Source organism: Salvelinus sp. IW2-2015, unplaced genomic scaffold (genome assembly GCF_002910315.2).
Source record: "Salvelinus sp. IW2-2015 unplaced genomic scaffold, ASM291031v2 Un_scaffold6694, whole genome shotgun sequence".
NCBI classification, from domain to species: domain Eukaryota; kingdom Metazoa; phylum Chordata; class Actinopteri; order Salmoniformes; family Salmonidae; genus Salvelinus; species Salvelinus sp. IW2-2015.
Window position 1 is genome coordinate 20,046 of NW_019947956.1, and position 10,433 is coordinate 30,478.

At 41.9% G+C, this 10,433-nt stretch overlaps 1 long non-coding RNA gene across 1 annotated transcript; it reads right to left on the minus strand.

The window, feature by feature from the left end:
- Positions 1-894: 894 nt before the first annotated feature.
- Positions 895-3,056, minus strand: LOC112079013 (uncharacterized). Its single transcript, XR_002895833.2, has 3 exons — positions 2,888-3,056; positions 2,715-2,789; positions 895-1,014 (listed from the first exon to the last, which is right to left on the minus strand). It is a non-coding gene; the product is annotated as an uncharacterized lncRNA (long non-coding RNA).
- Between the last annotated feature and the right edge of the window lie 7,377 nt (positions 3,057-10,433).

Sequence of the window (10,433 nt, forward strand, 5' to 3'; positions counted from 1 at the left end):
TCTTCCCACCTGGAGGTTGTGGACATCACCCCTAACACAGAGGAAGACCAGGCTTCTTCCCACCTGGAGGTTGTGGACACCACCCCTAACACAGAGGCAGACCAGGCTTCTTCCCACCTGGAGGTTAAAGACATCACCACTTACACAGAGGCAGAGCCCATCTCTTCCCTCTTGGAGGTTGTCACACCTGAAGAAAGGACTCTCACGATGGCCGTCTTCGCCACTCTGCCAGCTGACATCCAAGCAGGTGAGTAACACTTAGAGAGCACTCTGACAGGTGCCGTTTGTCATGACATCTTAGTAGAACCTTTCAACTGGCCAGTGTTTAGAACCTACGGTTTGCATTTGTTTACATTCTGTTCCTCTTTTTTCCCTTTCCAGAGAATGTTGCTGTGGTCATTCCGGATGTCACCCAACACGTCACCAAGGACGTGACACTGGATGTTCCAAGCAGAGCTAGGAAAGGGACAGTCCAGCGTTTTTTTTGCAGGCTTTGGAGGGCAGTGTGCTGCTGCGCCTGCCACAAGGAAGAGGAGGAACAATATTAATTATTCATCAGACATTCAGAAATGGGATTGAACCATAGACCATTAAATTATTTGCATTATAATTGGACTCAATTCTGCTTTTCTTCTGTTTACTACTTAATTTCAGAACTTTTCTATAAACTTTCACTTTGCAAGTGTGGAGTAGGTTGTGTAAATACCTGGGAAACATCCCAATTTGAATGTTTTTAATAATTTACTTAAATTTAAAAAAATGTATTATTTGACATAAAAAAAACAAAGGGCACTCAACCAATTTGAGTTGAGGTGCAACCAAAAACTTGAAACATCATAGAAAAGGAAAAAGCGCAACTCTTGCTCACTATAAAAAATGCATTGTTTTAGTGGTATTGGAGGGAGTCTGAAGTTCGATCTCTAGCGATGAGTGTGGGGGCTGTACCGTGGTGGTGTCCCCCTCCCTCCTAAGGAGGAGCCACTGAGACATGTGATGAGGCCAAGGAAGATCACTCTGCAAGTTGAAGTTGTACAAGTTGAAGTCATATTGAACAACTACCAGAGAGAACCTTCTCTACATAGGAATTGCATACCATATTTTTTACATACATCAAAATAATACTTTATTGTCAATCAGCATTTACTTACTTAGATAAGGCCTCAACAAGGCCCCAGTTAATGGTTGAAAATAACTTATTTCAGTGCCAATGAGTTACACTGAGTGTATAAAATATTAATAACACCTGCTCTTTCCATGACATATGCTGACCAGGTGAATCCAGGTTAAAGCCATAATCCCTTATGGATGTCACTAGTTAAATCCACTTAAATCAGTATAGATAAAGAGGAGGAGACAGGTTTTTAAAAAATATTGTAAGGCTTGAGACAAGGATTGTGTATGTGTGCCATTCAGAGGGTGAATGGGCAAGACAAAGTATTTACGTGCCTTTCAACGTGGCGTGGTAGTAGGTGCCAGGGGTACCAGTTTGTGTCAAGAACTGCAACGCTGCTGTTTTTTTTTACACTCAACAGTTTCCCGTGTGTATCAAGATTGGTCCACCACTCAAAAGACATACAGTCAACTTGACACAACTGTGGGAAGCATTGGAGTCAACATGGGCCAGCATCCCTGTGAATGTGTTGTACACTCAGTACATTAATAGTATTGGTACCGTGATCTTGCCGTAACCTGTAAAGCTGGAGCAGCCTGCGAGGCAGGGGGAGGTGTGGGTGATGCCGTTGTCTGAACACACAGGGTCCCACTCCCCAGCCAAGCAGGGGCAGTCTCTGTTACACTCTGACAACAGGCTGCCATCGTACACCAGGGGACCTGGGGAACAGAGAAAATGTCTGGTAATAATGATGTTTAAATAATTGTTGCTGAACTATCATTGACATAGGCACAGTGACAAAACAGCCAGGAATCCTGGCTCAGTAACAACCATACTGTATATTCCCACAAGAGGGAGCCCTGGCACAAGCCCATGTGTGTTTTGGTCTAACTCTCCCTCATATTCCGCTGATCAAAACTTTTGTTTTTATCAACCCACCAACCAACCAACCAATCAGATGTCATATTTACTCATTGTAGGACACGGTCAGACCAGCCACCTTAACGTTGTCACACTTAGTGCCAGACTGCAGAGGGAGGAGGAGGTAGGCCATGAAGGAGGTGACGAAAGACAGCTGGGCTCCAGACACAACGCCAAGCTTATACCTCTTCATCAGTAGACCTCCCAGGAATATCCCCACCGCACCCACAGGCAGGTTCAACTCACCTGGAAAAGTTATACTCACACATCTTTAGTGCTACCAGTGTGCTGGAGTTTCATTTCCGCTCATGTTCAACAAACCTACAGGGGATGGGAGAGAACACAAAAAGTGTATTTAATGCCATTCAACATCAATACTGACAGGATGGAACATTTCAGTTGGAGCATGTCCCGGATTCTATGGCTTCGTTGAGACAGGCAGCCCAATTCAGTAATTTTTTTGAGTAATTTGTATTTTGACCAATCAGATATGCTCTGATAAACAGCTGATGCAAAAATATCTAATGTGATTGGTCAAAAGACCTATTAGTGGAAAAAATATCATAATTGGGCTGCCTGTCTAAACGCATCCCTTGTCTCTCTGTCTCTGACTCAAACTTCAGTCCTTGCATCGATTACAGAGGGCTGAAAAGGATTAGGATCAAGAATCGTTACCCCCTACCCGATGTCCGCCGCCTTGGAGTTGGCCCTAGGAGCCCAATTCTTCACCAAACTGGACCTCCGCAACGCTTAAAATCTGGTGAGAATCAGGGAGGGAGATGAGTGGAAAACTGTCTTTAACACCACTAGTTGTCACTGAGTATTTAGTCATGACCTTTGGAATATCGAACTCACCGGCAGTCTTTCAAGCATTGACCAATGACACTCTTAGGGATTTGTTGAACCGGTTCGTCTTTGTTTACCTCGACGACATCCTGATCTTCTCCAAAAACCCTTCCGGAACACATACAGCCCTGTCCCACCTCACTCAAGCAGGTTTTTGCTGGAATCCCGAGGCTGACAGGGCATTGCTCAAGGGACGTTTCACCTTCGGACCCATCCTCGTTCATCCTGATCCTACTCGCCCCTTTGTGGTAGAGGTGGACGCCTCGGACACCGGAGCTGGTGCGGTCCTTTCACAGCGGAACGAGGAGGACAAGAAACTGCACCCATGCGCCTTTCTCTCCAAGCGGATCCAGCTTCAGTTGCTGATAAGCGAATGCCAGGTCCAGCTTACTGAAAACCTTCCCACCAGCTAGAGTGGCAAACAGATCTTCAGCGTTTGGTAGTGGATATTCCTCTGGTAGTATGCAGCGATTTCCTGTGACCTTGTAGTCACCGCACATTCTGACGGTCTTGTCTTTCTTTGGGACTACAACAATCAGAGCGGCCCAGTCGCTCCTCGCTACTTTCGCGATTATGTTATTCTTCTGTAGGCGGTCCAGTTCCTTCTCTACTGCTTCCTTAAGAGCATAGGGAACTGGATGTGGTTTGTGAAAGATAGGCTTGGTTCCTTCTTGCACTCTGACTTTTGCTGTGAAGTCTTGTATTTCACCGTAGCCATCTTTGAAAAGTTCTTTGTGCTTCTCCAGCATGTTAGTGAATGTAGCCTGACTCACTGGTTTGTCATTTCTCAGACTGAAGATTTCTCCCCAGTTCAACTTGATCTTTTGCAGCCAGTTTCTGCCTAGCAAGGCTGATTTTTCTCCTTTAACAATGACAAGTGGTAGCGTCCACTCCTTCCCCTCATACCGGACTGGTACCTGGATCTGCCCTAACACAGGAATAGTGTCACCAGTGTATGAAGAAAGGCGGATGGACGCTGGCTGAAGAGGGCACTCTTTCAGTTTTTCTTTGTAGAGTCTCTCTGGAACCAGAGATACAGACGCTCCGGTGTCCAGCTGCATTTTTACGGGTTTTCCCGCTAACTCCATGTTGAGATAGATTCCATCTTTTTGTTGTTGAGCTGTGTACACTGTGGACAGTTCCAATACTGTTTCAGTTGTACCTTCCTCTTCTTGTGCTGCGTCTGACACTTTGTGCGCTCTTGCTGTGCGTTTTGAGGCTTTACACACTCTGTAAATGTCCAACCTTTCCACAATTGTGCCACTTTTCATTTTGGAATCGACATTCACTGTGCTGATGATTATCTCCTTAAGGACGGGACTGAGAAAAGTGTGACTTTTGTGAGCCTTTTTCACCACGTGCATCACTGACCTTGTGAAAAACTTTCTGACGTTCTGCATGTCCCGATAGCTCAATAGTATCCCTGTGGGCAAGCTCGAGTCCAAGTGCGATATCACAGGCTTTCTTAAAGGGAAGGTCCTTCTCTGACAGAAGCCTTCTGTGATATGCTTCACCTGTGAGACCACATACAAACCTGTCTCGAAGAGCATCATCAAGAAATTGTGCAAACTCACATGTAATTGCCAGCCTTTTCAAAGCAAGGATGTAGTCAGCCACGGTTTCCCCTTGACTCTGGTGACGTTGGTAAAATCTGAAACGTTCTGCAATGAGAATTGGCTTAGGCTTGAAATGCCTTGAAAGAGTTTCAGTCAGTTCTGCATAGTTCAACTCCACTGCTTTTATTGGTTCAATGAGACCTTTCAGCAATCCATACTCAGTTGGACCCAAAACACTGAGAAATACGTCTGCTTTCTTTTCATCTTTGATTTCATTTGCAGCCAGCCAACGCTCAGAACGCTCCAAATAGGAATCAAAATCCTATTTTGTAGCCTCGAACTCTGGTACTCGACCAATGTTTGCCATTTTCACATTTAATTGTTCAGTTTCCTTATTCCTTGTATCCCTTAATTTTCTGAATTTTCATCTAATTCTTCACTTCAGAATTTTCTGCAATTACTTTATTCACAGCACTCATTTGTAATAATGTACACACCGTGTTACGTTCCTTTTTCCTTTTTTTCTTCTTCTTGACAATATTTCTCCACTGAGATCGCCTAATTTCAATAGGTTCAATGACTGTTTGTTTTTTTAACCACCAGAGGGAATTCTGGACTCCAGTAGTCTTGCTACTTGGCAGCTCCTGAACACTGTACCTACTAGCAGTGCTTAGCCTTTTCCACTGGCGAAAGAAAATAAAATATAACTGACGAATTACATAATTATTTTGAGTTTCATTACTCACGCAACATTCTTCCCTTCAAGCAATGTCCGTTAAAGAAGTTTGATCACCTCGTCGCCACTGTAATATTTGTGTTGTGGAGAAATGACCAGACAGGAGACGGGAGTACAGTTAGTTTTCGTTTAGTCAGAACCCCTCGTGCTCTACAATTCCCGGGCATAATAGTGCGCATGTGCATTTCCTATTAAGTGTAGTAACGTAACACTGTCGTAATACATTACCGCTTAGTAACAGCATTAAATCCTGCCTGATGTTACTGTTGTTCCTAAAACCATTGACATACGTTAGCCTACTGTAACCACACAGAGAGAGAGAGAGAGAGTGTGTGTGTGTGTGTGTGTGTGTGTGTGTGTGTGTGTGTGTGTAAGGTTGGGCGATTGTGTACAAGCCTACATCGCCCGATTGCGCCCCCATAGCTTGTCTTGACTTGGGACTTGAGTGCTAAGACTTGAGACTTACTTGTAAAACAATGACTTGGTCCCACCTCTGGTATATACTGTATTCTATCCTATTCTACTGTATCTTAGTCTATGTATTACTCATCTCATATGTATATCTGTATCTATCGCTATTTCTACTCTTATCTAGTCTATGTATTACTCATACTCATGTATATACTGTATTCTATCCATTCTACTGTATCTTAGTCTATGTATTACTCATCTCGTATGTATATACTGTATTCTATCCTATTCTACTGTATCTTAGTCTATGTATTACTCATCTCATATGTATACTGTATTCTATCCTATTCTACTGTATCTTAGTCTATGTATTACTCATATGTATATACTGTATTCTATCCTATTCTACTGTATCTGTCTATGCCGCTCTGACATTGCTCGTCCATATATTTATATATTCTTATTCCATTACTTTGATTTGTGTGTATTAGGTATTTGTTGTGAAATTGTTAGATATTACTGCACTGTTGGAGTTAGGACACAAGCATTTATTTTAAATTTTAACTGCACTGTTTGGAGCTAGGAACACAAGCATTTAGTTTGATATCACTGTTGGAGCTAGGAAAACAAGCATTTAGTTAGATATTACTACGATGTTGGAGCTAGGAACACACACATTTAGTTAGATATCACTGTTGGCGCTAGGCACAAGCATTTAGTTAGATATTACTACACTGTTGGAGCTAGGAAACACAAGCATTTAGTTTAGATATTATACAATGTTGGAGCTAGGAACACAAGCATTTAGTTCGATATCACTGTTGGAGCAAGGACACAAGCATTAGTTAGATATTACTAAACTGTTGGAGCTAGGAACACAAGCATTTAGTTAGATATTACTGCACTGTTGGAGCGAGGAACACAAGCATTTAGTTAGATATTACTGTACTGTTGAAGCTAGGAACACAATCATTTAGTTAGATATCACTGTTGGAGCTAGGAACACAAGCATTTTAGTTGATATTACTGCACTGTTGAGCTAGGAACACAAGCATTTAGTTAGATATTATTACTGCAACTGTTGGAGCTAGGAACACAAGCATTAGTTAGATATTCTGCACTCTTGGAGCTAGGAACACAAGCATTTAGTTAGATATTACTGCACTGTTGGAGCTAGGAACACAAGCATTTAGTTAGATATTACTGCACTGTTGGAGCTAGGAACACAAGCATTTAGTTAGATATTACTGCACTGTTTGAGCTAGGAACACAAACATTTAGCTACACCCGCAATAGCATATGTATGTGACAAATAACATTTGATTTATCATGAAGGTCATTTGTGTAAATGTACATTTCCCCATTCATCTCTTTACATTGCTGATGCATATTTGGTGCCTGACTGCATCCAGACTATGTCAAAGGCCCATCCTGGTAGAATCTGGACCTAATGCAGCTTGGAGTGATCAGATGACAGAAGTCACATTTAGGTGGCCAGGTGTAACGAGGCCATAGATGCTCCATATCCATTACTTTGAGTGTTTATATAATTGGACTAAATGTGTTTCTTTCTGTGTTACAGGGGCAGTCAAGAAATGGAAACGGCAAGGCCACAGAACATGACATAAGCAGAGCAGTGGGAGACCACCCACACGCCTTCAGCAGGCTTGAAAAGTGTGATTGATACTGTTTTTCATACTAGGAGGGACCAAGAGTCTGTTGATTGGTCAGTCATTGGGTTAATTTGTTGAACTCAAATCCAGCTTTATTTATACAGCACATTTCAGACATGGATAAACACAATGCTTCACAGGAAAAAACGAATAAAAAAATACAAATAAACAGAAATATTTAGTAACAACAAACAGAAGATTAACAACTGAAAAGACTAATGGGCACCCTAAGGAAATGCCAACAAAAGAAAAATCCACACCAAAAGACATGAAGTAGCGCAACTAAAAGGTGTTGACTCTCCACATCTATCAAGACAACTGGAGCACTGGGCCAGACACTCTTAAATAGAACCTGGACCAGCTCAGGTGAAACATATCCCACTAACGAGATGGACAAGCCAGCACAGGTGACTAAAGAGGGAACACGAATCAGGGCGTCCTACGTGCTAATGAGCTATACGCGCTAAAGTCAACCTCAAAACATAAATGGAAAAATCAAAGCCTGTAACACCTCCCCTTAAGACAACAAATATAGCCTATGTTTTTGTTGGACAAGTTTGCTCACACACCAACAGAAAACAACTTCCAGGCTCCCGAGTGGCGCAGTGGTCTAAGGAACTGCATCACTGTGCAACCGGAGACTCTTGGTTCAAGCCAGGCTCCTCGTCGCGCGTTCAGCCCGCCGAGAGCCAACGGAGGGTCCCATGGGGCGGCGCACAATTGGCCTAGTTAGGGAGGGTTTGGCCGGCAGGGATATCCTTGTCTCATCGCGCACTAGTGACTCCTGTGGCGGGCTGGGCGCAGTGCACGCTGACTAGGTCACTAGGTGTACGGTGTCTCCTTGGTGCTGTGTTAAGAAGCAGTGCGGCTTGTTTGTGTTTCGGAGGACGCATGACTCTTGACCTTCGCCTCTCCCGAGTCTGTGCGGGAGTTGTAGCGATGAGAAAAGACAGTAATTACTAACTGTCAACAAGAAAAACCATATTGTATTATTTTTTAATCCCTTTTCTTTCGATAGAATCCTAAAACTCACTAGCTTCTAGAACTCTTGTCCCCTTGGAACGAGCCCAAACAAAACTCATCTCCAATAGGAAAAACATGCAGTCAAAATAAATTGTGATCCATTGTAACGCACTGGCTAAACACAAATCTTTTTGACTGCTCACCCTTGAGACAAACAGCAACCAAGTTGTCCTTACCACAGACATGTCTGATTTCAAGAAGAAACTCCTGCAATATCTGTAGTAACTTTCCACCTCACTGCAGAGCTTTTCTCTCTTTTCAGGGTTCACTCAATAGGCATTTCGTTGGATCAGGCCCCAGTCCCCAATGTCATGCTCTAGTACATTTGGGTTGGCACATCTGAGAATGAACCCTGATATTCTAAAAGCAGGGCAACAATGTCAATATAATTGTACCCCAAAATTGTCAGTTGGTTGCAAAAATAATTACGGTTACTAAATCTAACATGAATATTTAACATGAAAAATCTAAACCAAATGTACACCCCTTTGTTAATATGTATTAGCAATAATTCACTTAATGGTGAGGCATAAAATATATCTTTTGTCAGGCTGAATGTTTGAAATATGAGTAGGTGATTTGAGTCATGCTTCTTCAGTAGTGGAATAAAGACAATTAGCACTTGAATGTTGTAAAGAAATACTGGAGTGATGTAGGATTGTTCATAAAATTGATTATAGGCCAATTTATTATACTGCGACCATGTGTATAGGCTGCACGTACGTTGAAATTAAATAGATTTCTTTCCAACATTCACTTTCAACTAAAACCAAACTTATAGTGTATGTAGGGCAATGTCTTATTTTCAACGACATTTTGCTAGGTGGGATAGCCCCAATGTCACAGTTTTAACGTGTCAAAAATCAATAGTCCAAATGCATAAACAGTTTGTGATAAATTGAAAAAATAAACATAAAATGTACTATATTCACAAACATCTGCCACAATAATAATATTACTTGAATGTACTTATACAAGAACCTTATAAACTGCACAAGCACCAAAAACGCTGTTGTTTTGACAAGTAGCAATAAATCATTGATATCGATTAGGGGGGAAATCCGGTTGTACATGCTGTTGAAACTAACACATGGAAACGGGAGATATCTTTTACCTCACTGGTTAGAGGACAACTTGCAGAAGACAGTCAGCTACATTTTGGAGTGATGCATTTAGATTTAGGGGTCGCTAAACAAAGGAACGCAAGACTAATTTGTCATAAATCATCAATATCATGCTAAAATCATTTGTGCGAGAGGAGGGAGATGAGGTTGCACGTCCTGTTAAATCTAACAGCTCAAAAACCACATGGAATCTGGGAGTAATGTGTACATCCCTGGTTAGAGGACAATTTGTAGAAAACAGCTCGCTACATTTTCAAGTGTTGCATTATGATTCAAGTGGGTCACCAACGTGGTAAGTGTATCACAACTCTTTTGTTAGTACATTTAAAAAAAATCTTAATAGTACTCTTCCAATTCAGAGCCTGGATTTTCCCCCTGAGGCTAATATCCATATCATGTTGAAATCAATTGATAAGGGGGCAAACGTTTAGGGTTCCACATTATGACATCATTCAAATACTCCTACTACAATGTGTTAACATTCTACATTGTGACATTAATTCATTGATATCATGAAACAACTCCTTCATGTATGTATTTTCTATTACTTGATCAGAGATCTTTTATCAGATTATCTCGAGATTTATTTCCTGTGTGTGTTATCTGGTGTTGTACCAGGCTGTTTGACTGAGTAAAACTCTTCCCACATTGATTACAGCTATAAGATTTATCTGCTGTGTGTGTTCTCTGGTGTACTGTCAGATTGCCAGATTGAACAAAACTCTTCCCACATTYAGTACAGCTATAAGGTTTCTCTCCTGTGTGTGTTCTCTGGTGAAGAGTCAGATTGCTCGAAGTAGTAAAACTCTTCCCACATTCATTACAGCTATATGGTTTATCTCCTGTGTGTGTTCTCTGGTGTGATATCAGGCTGCTTAGGTGAGCAAAACTCTTCCCACATTGGGTACAGCTATAAGGCTTCTCTCCTGTGTGTATTCTCTGGTGTGATATCAGGCTGCTTAGCTGAGTAAAACTCTTCCCACATCCATCACAGCTATAAGGTTTCTCTCCTGTGTGTGTTCTCTGGTGTAT